Here is a 16,435-nt window from a genome sequence, read left to right as displayed (position 1 = left end):
TGGCCGCTAGCGGCGAAAATCGCGCGATTTTTTAGATATATACAAGAGTTGTTACATTCATGTACAGCCACTAGTACGCGTAGCGTTTCGGGCAGGTCCCTGGAATACGATCCCCTGCCGCGAAGAATCGTTTTTTCATCCAAGTACACATTTTACTGTTGCGTTAAACAGAGGCTACAGTTAAGGAATTGCGCCCAGTAAATCCTCCCCGGCCAGGATACGAACCCATGACATAGCGCTCGCGGAACGCCAGGCGAGTCTTACCACTACACAACGGAGACTGTCGGAGTTTTGGCCGCTAGCGGCGAAAATCGCCCCATTTTTGGCCGCTAGCAGCGAAATCGCGATTTTTGCCCGCCAGCTGCGAAAATCGCGTGGTTTTTGGCCGCTTGCGGCGAAAATCGCGCGGTTTTTGGCTGGTAGCGGCAAAAATCGCGCTATTTTTGCCATCCAGCTGCAAAAATCGCATGGTTTTTGGCCGCTTGCGGCGAAAATCGCGCGGTTTTTGGCCGCTAGCGGCGAAAATCGCGCTATTTTTGCCCCCCAGCTGCGAAAATCGCATGGTTTTTGGCCGCTAGCGGCGAAAATCGCCCCATTTTTGGCCGCTAGCGGCGAAAATCGCGCGGTTTTTGGCCGCTAGCGGCGAAAATCGCGCTATTTTTGCCCCCCAGCTGCGAAAATCGCACGGTTTTTGGCCGCTAGCGGCGAAAATCGCGCGATTTTTGCCCGCCAGCTGTGAAAATCGCACGATTTTTGCCTGCTAGCGACGAAGATCGGTCGATTTTTGCCGCTTGTGGGCAAAAACCGCGCGATTTTCGCTGCTAGCGGCCAAAAATCGCGCGATTTTCGCCGGTAAAGGGCAAAAATCGGGCGATTTTCGTCGCTAGCGGCAAAAATCCACGTTCATCCACGTTTCGGTAAGTGCAATAATATCTTTTTTTCTGTACAGACAAGAGCATTTAACTCGTTTACTTTGTGTCCTAGACTTCTACTGTTAGTGTAATATACCCTAAGTGATTTGTTATTTTGAGGCCCTTCTCTTTCCCTGATCATTTTGCCAATTTGTTTCTCCAACAAACACATACTTTTATTACCTCCTTCCTCCCTATCAATTCCCATACCACTATCTACTAACAGTTTAAACCCAAACAAATGCCTCTAACCACTGGTTCCAATGAGTTTGCAACAGCAACAACCCCAGCCCTCGATAGATGCACCCCATCACGAGCATACATTTCACTTCTTCCATAGAAGTGTTCCCAGTTGTCTATCAAAGATAATGAGTTTGATTTGCAATATCTTTCCAGCTGGCAATTGACACAAAGTGCCCTCGAAAACCATTCATTCCCAACGCTCTTTCTTGGAAGAATGCCATATATCATCAGGATTCTTCCCTTGCTCCTAACTAATTCTATGGCTTTGTTAAATTTCTGTATCAGTACACATTGAAGCGATGTGTCACCACCGCACCAAACCTAGCTGGCAAACTCGGAACACAGTTCCTGCTCCGGGAAATCCACCGGCACACCATGCATACTCACAAAAGTCAGCGGGCCCCATGGATCCGTCCCCCGCACAGTCACAGCAGAAGCAGGTAGCGTAAACGACTCGTCAATGTACCGGCGTACAAAATCCAGGTAGCCGGCTGACGTGGCAAATTTCACCGCCACACGCATATACGTAAGTTTCTCCAGGCCTAGAAGATCGGCGACCTTCACATCCAAAACATCCAGTAACGCGACTAATACGAGAAGTAAGTAAGTAATTATCAAAAGAAGGCACCAAACCGGGAAGGCTATGTAGCACCATCAAATACGCAAAATAATCAGAGGGCGCTAAATATCACCAAGGATGCCAATACGAGAACAAAAACGCATAAGGCGAACGATATCAAAAGTATCCGAGTCACCAAGAATTCTATCGAGGGACAGGTGACCGCGAGGGGAGGTCGGAAAGCAAGACACACGCTCGTCCTGGAAGTCAGGACATTCAAGAAGGACATGCACGACCGTAAGAGGGACAATGCAACTAGGACAATAAGGAGCAGGGCGGCGCTCCATCAAGTGACCATGGGTTAAGCGAGTATGGCCAATACGCAACCTCGCCAGAGCTGTTTCCCACCGCCGGTTACGGTGGAAGGAGGACGGCCACGAGGAAACACAACATTTAAGAGTACGTAGCTTGTTACCAGTAACAGACAACCAAGAAGCCTGCCAACGGGTAAGGACTGAGGAATGGATAACCGGGTAAAAGTCGGAATACGGAATGCCTTTACGAGAGATGGGACAAGAGCGGACAGCTTCCTTAGCGGCAGCATCCGCACGCTCATTGAAAGACACACCAATATGGCTGGGAACCCAACAAAACTCAACCGACTTAAATTTACTGTGAACGAGAAACGGCCAATGCTGGATCTCGACAACTACTGGATGAACCGGATTAAAGGACCCGAGAGCCATGAGGGCACTTCGAGAGTCAACAACAACCACAAAGGAAGACTGACAACGAGAAAGCAGGAGACGAAGAGCATAGAGAATAGCATAAAGTTCCGCTGTAAAGATGCTAGTCTCCGGAGGCAAGCGACACATATAAGTGCGATCAGGAAAAACAACAGAGTAGCCAACACCGTCCGCTGACTTAGACCCATCGGTGAAGACAGAAACGGAGCGGGAGTGAGAAGAAAAGTGCTCGAGGAAAAGGCGTTTTAGAACCGTAGGAGGGGTAAAAGCTTTAGGGACACGGGTCAAGGAAGTACAAAACCGCGGAAGAGGGACCCTCCAAGGGGGCAAAGAAGGAACAACACGAGGAGAAACATCAGAAATACGAACGGAGAGAGAATCCTGTAGGCGAGATAACCGGACAGAAAGAGGGAGGTGGTGAAGAGGAACAGGAACCGCAGGAGGGGTAAAAGTTAAAGCACGACAGAGGCGAGAGGAAGGATGTTGCAAGGACCGCGCAAGATAGCGAAGACAGTAGCGATCACGGCGGTCCTGGAGAGACAGGAAGCCAGTGTCAACATACAAGCTAAGGATGGGAGTCGAACGAAAGGCACCAGAACTGAGGCGCAACTCAGTATGGTGCAAAGCATCAAGACGGCGAAGAGTAGAAGGAGAAGCAGACGAGTAAGCAGGGCAACCATAATCGAGCTTAGACAGGACGAGAGAGGAATGTAAAGCAAGAAGAGTGCGCCTATCTGCCCCCCAAGAAGTATGGGACAAGACCCGAAGGAGGGTAAGGGCTTTAGAGCACTCAACACGGAGGTAAGAGATATGGGGAGACCAAGACAAACGAGTGTCAAGGAATAACCCCAAAAGCTTCACGGAATCTTTGTATTCAAGGGGATGACCATAAAGTGACAAAGAGGGACGAAGAACAACCCGTTTCCGCGTAAAAGTCATGGCACAAGTCTTAGAAGTAGAGAACTTGAAGCCATGACCTGTGGCCCAAGACGACACGGCATCAATCGCAAGTTGAAGCCGGCGTTGAAGGAGAGGCGAATCATCACCCTGACAACAAAGGGTAAGATCATCGACATAGAGAGCGGAGAAGACACCAGAAGGAAGAGAGGAAAGAAGATCATTGAGGGCAACCAGAAAAAGAGTAGTGCTCAGAACACTACCCTGGGGCACACCTTCGTATTGCTGAAAAGAGAGAGAGAGCGGTACCAAGGCGCACCCGAAAGGAACGACGAGAGAGGAAGCTGCGGAGAAAGAGAGGGAGATGACCACGAAGGCCAAAAGAATGAAGTTGAGATAGGATATGATAACGCCAAGTGGTGTCGTAAGCCTTTTCTAGGTCAAAAAAGACGGCAACAACGGAGGTCTTCGCAGCAAAAGCAGTACGAATATAGACCTCCAAGTTCACCAGGACATCTGTCGTGCTGCGGCACTTGCGGAAACCAAATTGAGAAGGGGAGAGGAGGAGATGGTGTTCCAGGAACCACATCAGACGAACGTTAACCATACGTTCAAAGAGTTTGCAGACACAACTTGTGAGAGCAATAGGGCGAAAGTCCTTAGGGGAAGTACCCAGAGACCCCGGTTTGCGAACAGGGAGGACAACGGCTTCGAGCCAGTCCTCAGGGACTGACGACGACTCCCAGATCCGATTATACAGACTCAGTAAATACTGAGACGTGCTCGGAGGGAGATGGCGAAGCATCTCATAATGAATACCATCGGAGCCCGCCGCCGTAGAACCGCAGAGGGCCAGGGCAGAACGAAGTTCAGAGAGAGAGAAGGGATCATTATAGGGAAGCTGAAGATGAGTGCAGAAATCTAAAGGACGAGACTCAAGGACAGGTTTACGAAGAAGGAAAGATTGGGGAAGATGAAGACCAGAGCTAACAGAAGAAAAGTGGGAACCCAGTTCAGAAGCGACCTGCAACGGGTCCGCCACAAGAGTATCATGGAGGTGAAGGACCGGTGAAACATCGGGAACGAACTTACCCGCTATCTTGCGGATACGCTTCCAGATCTGGGCCAGAGGGGTCTCGGACGTAATTGTTGAGACATAAGATGCCCAACATTCACGTTTAGCCGTACGGATGGTCCTACGGGCCACCGCACTCGCTTTCCGAAAGAAAAGAAAAGAATCGGTCGTCTGCCTACGGCGGTGCCTCTTCCAGGCTGCACGCTTACAGCGGACAGCCCAAGCACAGTCCGCATTCCACCAGGGAACGCACTTCCGTGGACCCCGAGAGGAAGAGCGAGGAATAGAGCGGAGGGCAGCGTTGAAGACAGTGTCATGAAAAAGGAGGAGAACGCGAGAGAGAGGCAGAAGGGAGAGGTCAGAGAGAGCAGCACTGAGGGTAAATAGGGTCCAGTCTGCCTTAGCAAACTGCCACCTAGGGAAAGAGAGGGAAGGGCGAAAAGAGAAAAAGGAAACAAGGATGGGGAAATGATCACTTCCATGGAGGTCATCAAGAACCTGCCACGTGAAATCTAAGTAAAGAGAAGAAGAGCAGAGAGAAAGATCAAGACAAGAAAGGGTGCGAGTCCGAGAGTCCAAATGAGTGGGCTCACCAGAATTCAGAAGAGACAGGGAAGAAGAGAGGAGAAACGGCTCAAGGAGGCGACCCCGGGTATTCGTCAGAACGTCACCCCAAAGAGAATGACGACAATTGAAGTCACCCAGCAGGAGCACAGGCTCCGGCAAGGAGTCTAGGAGGTGTTTCAAATCAGGAAGAGAGAGCGGGACACTCGGGGGGAGATAAATGGAACAAACTGTGTACCATTTCCCCACAAAGATACGAGCAGCAGAACAATGGAGAGGCGAAGGAAAAAGTAAAGGAACAAAGGGAACATCAGCCCGAAACAAGAGAGCAGAAGAATTAGAAGCCCCAGCAATGGCTGGGGGGGGGGGGGAGAGAAAGGAATAGCCACGAAAACGACCAGGACGAGCACCAAGCATTGGCTCCTGGAGACAGACACAAAGGGGCGAAAACCGCGAAATCAGAAGTTGGAGTTCGAGGAAATTGGCGTAATAACCTCGAACGTTCCATTGAAGAATGGACAACGACGAGAAGAGAAAGGACAAAAACAGAGAACAAGGAAGAAACAAAGGCGAAAGAGCAACAGAGCACGTTAAAGAATATCAGGGTCGGGATCAGGGTCAGCAAAGTCAGGGTTAGGGGGCATGGGTAAACTGAGCAAAGACGGAGGGAAGGAAACGGAAGAACAGATCAGAGGTGGGCGGGCAGGGTCCGGAGGAGGAGGAGGAGGAGGAGGAGGAAGAGGAGGAGACAACGGAGAGGAGCAGTCAAGGACAGCAGCAGGAGGAGGGGGAGTAGAAAGAGGGGAGCGCACCCCAGCAAGAGCAGCAACCGAAAGGGAAGCAGGGGCCAAAGAAACCTCCATAGCAGGAACAGGGGGCGCAAGCACTGAAACGGGAGGGGAAGAAGCAACAGAGCCAGGAGGAGGAGCCGAGGAAGAAAGCGAAGCCTTCTTACCCGCCGGGGAAGAGGAAGGAGAGGAGCCAGGCTTACGCTTCTGACTTAAAGAGACCGGTGTCCCAGCAACTACGTACCGGGCAACGGATTCCAGTGTCTCAACAGGAGAAGCCGAACGAGAGCACACACGACGGCCGTTAGGAGAGCGATGGACATCCGCCCGCACCGACAGGCGGTGGGGAGAGCCGATAGATGGAGGAAGAGGATGGGAAGGAGGATCGGAGGGGGACGAGGAAGAAGACACAGAAGACACGACAGACCGGGTAGAAGGAAGGGGAACCCCAGACAGAGGACCAGGAGGAGGATCCTTCGGGAGAGAACCCAAAGGAACAGAGGAGAGGGCAGTGGGCGCATCAGGGTCCAAGGCCCGGAAACGGTTGTGAGTCTGAGGAAGGCGGGAAGGACGAGGAGAGGAAGAGCGCAACACGCGAGCATAAGAGATAGTAGCATAAGGCGGGAGCCGGCGAACCTGGCGCCTCGCCTCAGGAAAAGATAAACGCTCCCGGTGCTTCAGGTTGAGGACGGCTGCCTCAAGCTTGTAATGGACACACGCACGGGAGAAGGTAGGATGGGCCTCACCGCAGTTGAGGCAACGAGCCTGGGGAGAAGCGCACTCCGACTTAGAGTGACCTTCGCCACCACACAAAGGACAGAGAGACAGTCCCGGAGCAGCGGAGGGCACCATGCCCAAACCTCCAGCACTTGTTGCAGAGCCGAGGAGAAGGAATGTACTCCTGGACAGAGCACCTGGCACCAGCAAGAATGACAGAGGGTGGAAGGGTCCTACCATCAAAGGTAATCTTCACAACCCGGAGGGGTTGACGGCGACTACCATGAGGGGGACGAGTAAACGTGTCCACCTGGAGAATAGAATGGCCCTGGGCAGCGAGGATATGTCGAATATCGTCGTGGCAGTCGCGCAGGTCCCGAACACCGGTTGCAACATGGGGCGGGAGCAAAATAGTGCCAACACTGGCATTCAACCGAGCGTTCTTCGAGACCCGAACGGGGGTCTCGCCAAGGCAGGATAAGGCAGCCAAGCGGGAAGCAGCATCCTGAGAAGGAGCAGCAACGACACGTGTACCGAGACGAGTGGGGTTGAAAGTAATGGAGGCATCCACGGAATCAATGAGATGTCGATGGAGGGAGAAATCGTCAGGAGGCGCAGAATCAAGAGGGAGGAGATCAAAATATTTGGCCCACGAAGCGGGACCAAACAAGGCTTGATAGGTAGCAGAACTGGAAGGAATCGAGCGAGGGCGGCCGTGACGAGGACGGCGGTAAGAACCCCCAGAGAGAGGGGTTAAAAGGCGCAGTAGTTACAACTAGAGAAGGAGCCGCGCCAGGGGACGAGGTAGTCACCACTGGGGGCTTGGGGCTCGACCCAACCACAGAGGAGGGAGGGGAGCCAGGGGAAGGAGTCAGAGAGGCCAAAGGAGGAGCAAGGTCGGGGCCCAATGCAGCGGAGGCTACAGAGCCCGGTCTTCCAATACGGACCGACTCGGGGGGCTTGGTCGCCCACCCCACGAGCCTGAGAAGGTAAGCCAGAAGCAGCCGAAACAGGGGTTATCATCTTGACGAAAAGAAGAATTCATTCACGAATGTGCCCCCACACCCACCATGGAGCCACAATTAGAGGCAGGACACCCAACAAGAAGCAATCGCCGATCTTGTCGGGGCCTCCTAGGGGTGCGTCGTGAGTATACGCCCCACAAACGCCACCTTAAGAAACCGACAGTCCGTCGAGATCGGGTTCAGTGACGAAGTGGGGATTGACAATAAAAGGTTCCCCTCGCTCTCGACGTCGGGTACTGCAGTTCTACGGGTGCATGAGTATGCCTCCTCAAGCACCCGGGCGTCAAAATAGAAGAAGTCCAAGGGAAGAACCAGAACGAGCAAAAGGTCGGCAGGAAACGGCAAGCAGATAGGAGAAGAGGGGGAGAAAAACGAAACAGAAGGAAAAGGAAAAGGTGCCCTGCAGAATTGGAGAGGACGGCTGCAGGAGCACAAGGCTAGAAAAGGATAGAGGACTGTCCCAAGGAGCATCACACTCCGGCAGCCGCCCACGAAGCCCCCACACGGCGACAACGAGCTGAGCAGGGAGGGGGACTAATACGAGAAGCCAATCCACAGGAGCTGAGAAAGCAAGCCCCACAGTATCTACACGGCGAATCGGCCTACTCCCAGCCGCCACCATGCCGCCAGCTAACACGCCGGTCAGCGGCCGCACCACCCCCTCGCAGTGGCCAACAACTACTGGTTTGATTGTTGCCGCCGAAGGCGGCTAATTTATTGTGCACCCCATACTCATCCTGTGAGCGGTAGCGCAAAAGCATTACAGAGGGCACAAAAGGTCTTTATCAGACCTCATCTTAGATTATTACATAAACAATTTCTTCAGTCCTTCACACCTTATAGATACAATGTCAGCTAGTTACAGAGAAAGTACTATCAACTACTGGGAACGCGAGACGTGGCGACGACTACTACGATTACGTTTACTGTAGGTGGGTGGCGACGGTACACGTGGGAGTGTGTAGGTGGTGGTTACGCCACCATTTAGTTTGTCGGTACTAACCAAATACCTGGAAATATCCTAGCAACATGTGGTCAGGTCACCATGACCTCAATTAACATCCTTCCCGCTGATAGCACAGTATCCTATGACATCAGGTAAGGTACAACCTACATTTGGATGTGCATCTATATAGATTAAGTAATTATCAAAATGCACCAGACCAGGAAGGCTATGTAGCACCATCAAATGGGCGGAAGAATCAGAGGCCGATAAATATCACTAAGGATGCCAATATGAGAACAGAAACGCACAAAGCGAACGATACCAAATTTATCCAATTCACCTTCGATCGAGGGACAAGTGACCAAGGGATAGTCGGAAAGCAGAGCATAGAGAATGCCATAAAGTTCTGCCGTGAAGATGCCAAGTCTCCAGAAGCAGGCGACATACATCTCGTCAGGAAATAACTGTTATGTGATGGCCTACACTGTCTGCAATCTTAGACCCATCACTGAAAATGCAAATGAAATGGGAGTGTGAAGAAAAGTGTTCAAGGAAAACGCATTTCTGAACTGTAGGAGGGGTAAAAGCTTTAGTAATGTGGCTCAGGGATTTAATAAATTTAGCAAGGGAGACCCTCCACAGGAGGGCAAAGATGGAATACTAGGAGAAATATTGGTAATACTAACCGAAAGAGAATTTTGCAGCCGACAAAACTGACCAGAAAGACGGAGATGGGTGAAGGGGAACATGAGGTACAGGAGGGGTAAAAGTCAAAGCACGACATAGGCAACAGTGAGGTATTATAAGGTGGTCAAACACAGACTACTCAAGATCACGGCCTCTTGCATTACTCGCCACTGTCGCGTTGCTCGTCGTCTCCACCCTATGTGCTTTTCTCAAACAAGATACTTCATCGTTCTGTTACGCCAAGCCACAACCTCTCCACACGATACCCTCCTGGAAATCCATAATATGCATCAACTTATCATCGACAACATTTCCTATTCTGTCCTACAACCATCTACGAACACTCCATTAACAATTCCTTATATTACACATTTCCGCAATGAAGAACATTTCAGTATATTTCAACATCTAACAATTTGGATATTAATTTCATATAAAGGGTGTTAATAGTTTGTCAACCTATATGATGACAACTACAATACATAGCAAAACACATTTTCAACCTCGGACGAGTCCTACTTTTATATACAATTCATTCAAACCGCAACCATGACAATCCCCACCCACCTCAAAACTAACCGTTTCTTATACATACAATTGCAGTGCTAAACGCAATTTTTTCCCTCCTCGGGGTTTAGTCATCCCGCAAATTTAACCCCCTCAGCCTCTCATTTCCTGTTACACTTCTGCCTAGCCAACATTAACTGCTAAACAACTACCTACTAATACCTATATCACCACACATTCCCGCTTACTTCTCCAGGGACACATCTCTTCCTAGTACACAATTTTCAATTAACACACCAAAATCAACTCGACACCAATATACTTACTGCTACACACGACAACCAACACCCCCCCCCCCCTGGACCAATACCTGAAGCTCAACCTGAAGTTAACAACGCACTTACATTTCAAGGACGAACAATCAGGACATGTTCCTTTCAATTCTGCCTATATTACTCTTACAACACGCGCTACCCCTGATTACAATTTTCAATTTACACTAATATTAATACACACCGCCTACACCCCCCCCCCCCAACTGTAATGTCGCCACCCACCTACACATTCAAGATTTAACAGCCTCGTCTCCAGTGCAAATTAATCCACCGCAACATTTACATTCACTCCATGTATCAACCAATCATTCTTAAACCTTCATTTTATGACTTCCTCCTATGAAGGAGGTCACGCTTATTTCATGCAGTACCATTAACTATATTCCTTACTCCTATTAAATATTCTAATGGTTATTTACTAGCAGCTGTACGTCAAACAACCTACAGCTAAATATGTCTGCGTCACTAAGACGACAGCAAGCCAACGGATTTTCAAACGTTCCCCCTCTCATGTCAAATTAAAGGGTGTGGTTACCAGAGTACATAAACTCCCCATTAAACGCTTGGTGAGGGGGGGGGTGTTTAATACACCAGTATCAACTTTTAAAGACACGACGCGCGAACCTTGAGCAAAAACCCTATCGACAGTTATTCAGTACTCATAACACGTTTCCAGAAGCAACACCATCCTGCAGCAAAACTCCATTTTTCTTCTTTATTAACTAACACTTACACCATTGACTTACAGGTTAAGGCGCTTCAGTTTTTCACGGAAACACTCGCTAGGAGCGCCCAAATATGCCTGTAGTAGTCGTCAAACTCCCACTTAACACCTAAATGTCCACCTCATACCATCCCCCTCCAACTTCCTTATTCAACAACCAAAATACTTATCTATTGCATCACCCCCAATCTACTGCCTTCACACCTTTTTTTACATTTTTCACATGACCTAATTGCCAGTAAATCACGTCAACCACCCCCTATCGTCATCACGTACATTTACTTTGCTACACCTCGAGTGGGTGACACTTCAATATACACGACTGCGTTAGGCCCGGTACACTTCCCTTAGTGGCCACGTTCTTATTAACTACTTGCTTTAACACCTAAGGTAGGGTTCAACACTTTTACAGGCATTCTTAATATGCTTACTTATCCGGTCTATACAGTGTCCCATTAACAACAAACTAACATGTTATTACTTCCTACTTTGTTATTACACCAACTTCTCAATGGGACACTAATTAGTTTAAATATTTACATGTTAACATCAACGTTGATGAACTTACGAAATAATTATATCTTCAATACTTCCACTCACTATTTTATTCCCACTTTAATTAATTAATTTCACAACGTGAACACTAATTCCTGCAAAACTACCTTTGTCACATTCAACTTCCACAACATTTAAGTGATAACTACTCTCGGCCGCCTCAACGTCACATTCAAACCCACACAATATTAGCACACTCACCTTTAGACTAGTAACGTGGCCCAACCTATCCACGATTCTTCTACAAGACTAGTCACGCACTTAATGCCAAGTCTTCACGAATAGGGCAGTTGAAGCGTCTCCGTGTTCTTCCACGCAGCCCAGGGGTCCTGCCAATCTGTCCGCTATTACCTGCAACAAGGCAACCTCATGTTATCAATATCAATTATTCAATCATGCCTATACCATACCTTTAATTGCAACATGTACTTACTTTCACTAAACTAATTTCATGCTCCCAATTTCTAATGCCACTTAAAACCATAGATCCCACCTAGACAGTCAACGAGTTTTGCAGCTGTTAATTGTGGCCTCGACACCCTCTGAGTACCTAATACTATTAGCGTAGTAAAGTGAGACTGAAGTGGTTATCTTATTACCACGCCTCTAAACTTAAACTAGATATTCAATAACTACTTGCCTTAAACTCATACCGCCATCATAGATGCTAACTCACGCAGCACATCTTGCAAAACCGGGACATTGCCACCACCTTGTGCTCGCCACCAACTTGATTCATCGGTCCACCACAACCTTATTCTCTCCTCCACCTTCCTAAATCACCAGTCGGCTCATTTCACGCGATGCCTCTTCTTCCAACCAATACCTCATTCACTTAACAATAACGCTGAAAAACAAACATTACAATTCACTACACATTTATAAATATCTTTTAGTACTCATTACACCTCACCACTAAAATATCTGCCTATATATATAATCCCCAAAGAGGGTATATACGGCACCTGTAAAATTTATATTTTGGACCCTATGTATTGGCGTTTTGCGGGTATACAATGAGTGTAAGCTAGGGGGTCTGTCAGCCCTAGCGACCCCAAAGGGTAACGGGGTACCAGCTCAGAGTAACATAACGCCCTAACACTAACTTGTACACCACAACTATGCCAATACTGGGGCCAAAATAACGTTCCGTCGAGCCTCACCCACCAAGTCGACTCAACAGCCAATCACGTTTCGATTTTTCACTTGACGTCACATTCTCGCAAGCTCTACTCTCATTGGTCGGCTCCACCTAATTGGATACTCTACTAATTCATGACAATTTTTTTGTGAAACTGAAATATAGACACCCAAATGTATACCCAATGTATGAGAAACATTGTTCGACTTTACACTCACAAATCATGACTTTGGATTACATATTATTATTAAATAAGTAGTATTATAATGATTAAATATTACAAATACTTATTCAACATGTAACTACAGTACAACACAGTACAGTATAGTATAGCACAGTACACTTCCGTACGGTACGATACATTGAAGTACTATACATTACAGTACTGTACAGTACAGTTACGTACGGTACAATACAGTACAGTACTAGACATTACAATACACTACAGTACCGTATGATACAGAACACCCAAGGGCACAGTACTCTACACTACAATAGACAACAGTACAGTACCGTATAGTACAGTACACTACAGTAAAGTGGAGTACAGTACCCTACATAACTGTACAGTACACTACAACGTACAGTACAGTACCGTACAATGCAGTAAAGAACCGTACACGCCAGTCCAGTACACTACTGTATACTACACAAAAGGACAGTACCGTACACTACAGTATGGTACAGTACAATATGGTACAGAATAGTACACTATAATGCAGTGCAGTACAGTATAATACAGTACGGTACAGTGCACTACAAAACAGTAAGTACAATGCACTACAGAGCAGTACAGTATAGGACACAACAGTACACTCACAGTTCGTTACTTGTCTTTCAAATGTACAAACGGCATCACCATTATAATTTTTTCTACTTAAATAACTGTTTCTTGAATGTAACAACGCGTAATAAGCACAATTTTCACGTGAGATGGGTAGGGAGGAGATTGCTGCAATGGCGGTGTATGGCAACTGACGCTAGTATCACTAACGACCATTGTTTTTGCATTATTACCTTTCCAACCGTTCATTTTCTTCTCTAAACAACAACAATGTATATTTATATACGTGTTTTAAGCCATACATGCACACTGCCACTAGTAATAACGAATATTTAAACATTCACATGCAATCAAATAGTATTTTACACATTTATGCAAAGTCATCAGTCATTTTGATTAATAAAGATCTTGTGCGTTACACTTTAATCATTTGAACGCTTGTAAGTCGTGTTTTTAGACAATGGCGCTATATTATGCTATGTTAAGCTAAGGTAAGCAAGCTACGCTACACTGCACTAGGCTACGGTCAGCTAGGTAACGTTAGATACACTACCGTCAAGTACAAGGTACAATGCAGTACAAAACATTATACTCCACTACCCTACAATACAGTACACTACCGTTCAATACAGTATAGTACAATACACTATAGGACAGTGCAGTAGAGGCTACAGTACAGGATACAATACAGTACAGGGTGCATTACATTACAGAACAGTAAAGTATAGTACAGCATAGTGCAGAGCAGTACAGTACAATACATTAAAGGAAAGTGAAGTACAATACAAAGTATTGTACTTTATTGTACATACAAGTACAGTGCAAGATTTTCTACTAGAAATTCCCCTAAAAATCCTACTAAAAATTCCCAAACAAATCCTAATACAAATCATACTAGAAACTACCTTACAAATCCTACTAGAAATTACCATAGAAATCCTACTAGGAATACCCTAAAAATCCTACTCAAAAATCAACTATACATTTTACTACAAATCCTACTAGAAATCCTACAAGCAATCCTACTAAAAATCCGACTATGATTCCAAGAAAAATCCTACTAGGATTCCACTACAAATCCAACTAGAATTCATCTACAAATACTACTTGCATTCCTACTAAGAATCCCCTAGAAATCCTACTATAAATATCTATAAATCCTACTACAAATCTCTACAAATCATACTACAAATCATAATAGAAAAACTATTATGATTCCTACTATAAATCACCTATAAATCTTACTAGGATTCTCACTATAAATCCCAATAGGAATCCCCTAAACATACTACTACAAATTACCTAACAATACTATTGCAAATCTTACTATTTCCTTCAATATTTCATATTATTGTTCAATCTATATGAATGGAAATGTTCGTTTGTCCATAACCGCTATTCAACTTAAGTTCTTTACCCATTGCCTGGATTTTTGGACACAACGTTGCCTTTGAATAGGCCCATCTTTTTTCTGTACCTTCTATATACCTGCCACACCTGTGACAGGTAAAACTATGTTTTTCTTCAATACACCACCATCTGTTGCATGTCAAAGCAACACACGTTATACTAAATATGTTACAATTAAATTTCAATGTTTTTGATTGCAATGATAATTTGATTTTTCATACATTCTTATTTATTTGCATTTGGGTTCCATTATTTTGTGTACATTGCATTGGAATTGAGCCGTGTCGTTTACCATACCAATCATTTCATTATTATAATTCATTTTTTCATATTTTCAATCCTTTTTTTTAACTGCAATTCTTATATTTCACTGATGGGAACATCAGATCACTTTAGGTTCCAATTTTTCTGATGAGAACATCAGACCATTTCGGAACGCATAGGACGAGGGAATGGGGAATGGTTGGGAGGCCGAGGACACGGGTGAGGGGGGGAATGGTGGGGAAGATTGGGCGACAATGAAGGTTGCTGTGCCTCAGCAACCCGTTCAGAGGTACAGTACTCCTAGTATTGAAGACTATTTTTCAATAGTGATACTCTTCATAAATATTATTATTCAGTAGTATTGAATAATGTACAGTATTAGTCATTATTAATATTATTCAATAATATTGATTATTATTATTTATTAGTATTTACTCTATTATTCAATATCAATTATATATATTTTTTCATTACTATCGAATATTATTCATTATTATTCAATATCATCAAATATTATTCAATAACATCAAATATTAGTCAATAATATCCAATAATATTCATTATGAAATTATATTGAATAATATTCAATATTATAAAATATTAAATATGGATCAATATTATTGATTATTAAATATTATTGAATAATATTGATTATTATTCAATATTCTAAAATATTATTATTATTCATTATTCTACATTTATTGCTTCACATTATTCTATATTTTATTAAATATCATTTAATATTCTAGAATACCGATTATTTCTTTTCCCTAGGGCATTTCTACGTTAGCTGAACTTAACTTCTACCACTTTCCTTGGGGTCTATCTTCTCTTCAGACAGCAAAATACGCAAAAATCCACAACCTGCAAGACGCTTGGTGCTCACATCTCAACTCCAAGTCCACACAACCGGCTCCAGCCGCCCACCCAAAGCGACACATGCCAGACTAGGTCCAGGAACAGTCACGAGGTAGTGTCCAGCCACGACCCTCTTCCCAATGTCAGCCCAGGACATGTTACCTGGGCCCAGGACTATATGCAACCGAGTATTTCAATTGCATATAGTCCTACGGACCATTCACGCTTGTTCGCATTTGTGTTCCTCACGTGTGCCCCAAAGAATGAGCCGATTTCATAAAATGCTAGGCCCAAGATTACCATCAGAGTGCCGGCGAGGAAGTGGTTCAAATAGCTTCGGCTATCACTCCTCCTGTCCGGTCATGATGGTGCCAGTTTTCATTTATTTATATTATATATATTACACACACACACAGGTATACAGCTAGGATAATTATTCATCTACAATAATTATCCTAACTATATAGATATAATAAATATCCTACATATCCTATAATTATTCTATATATATATTATAGATTATCTATATATAATATATAATCTGAATATGTATATCGGATAATGAAGATGCATCCTAGATATGCATCTAAAATATATATAATGTTCTAGATATAATCTAATATTTTATTTATATTTTATTTATTTATGTATTTTAAAAAATATTTACTGAACAATATGCCAGTAGATTTCACTACAAAT

At 45.3% G+C, this 16,435-nt stretch overlaps 1 long non-coding RNA gene across 1 annotated transcript; it reads right to left on the bottom strand.

Annotated features, from left to right (window-relative positions):
• Positions 1 to 9,251: 9,251 nt before the first annotated feature.
• Positions 9,252 to 12,406, bottom strand: LOC138353644 (uncharacterized). Its single transcript, XR_011223231.1, has 4 exons — positions 12,245 to 12,406; positions 11,920 to 12,126; positions 11,481 to 11,630; positions 9,252 to 9,428 (listed from the first exon to the last, which is right to left on the bottom strand). It is a non-coding gene; the product is annotated as an uncharacterized lncRNA (long non-coding RNA).
• Positions 12,407 to 16,435: the final 4,029 nt, after the last annotated feature.

This window comes from Procambarus clarkii, chromosome 59 (genome assembly GCF_040958095.1).
Source record: "Procambarus clarkii isolate CNS0578487 chromosome 59, FALCON_Pclarkii_2.0, whole genome shotgun sequence".
In the NCBI taxonomy this organism is placed as follows: Eukaryota; Metazoa; Arthropoda; class Malacostraca; order Decapoda; family Cambaridae; genus Procambarus; species Procambarus clarkii.
Note: the sequence above shows the minus strand (reverse complement) of the source record. Positions and strands in the feature narration are given on the sequence as shown.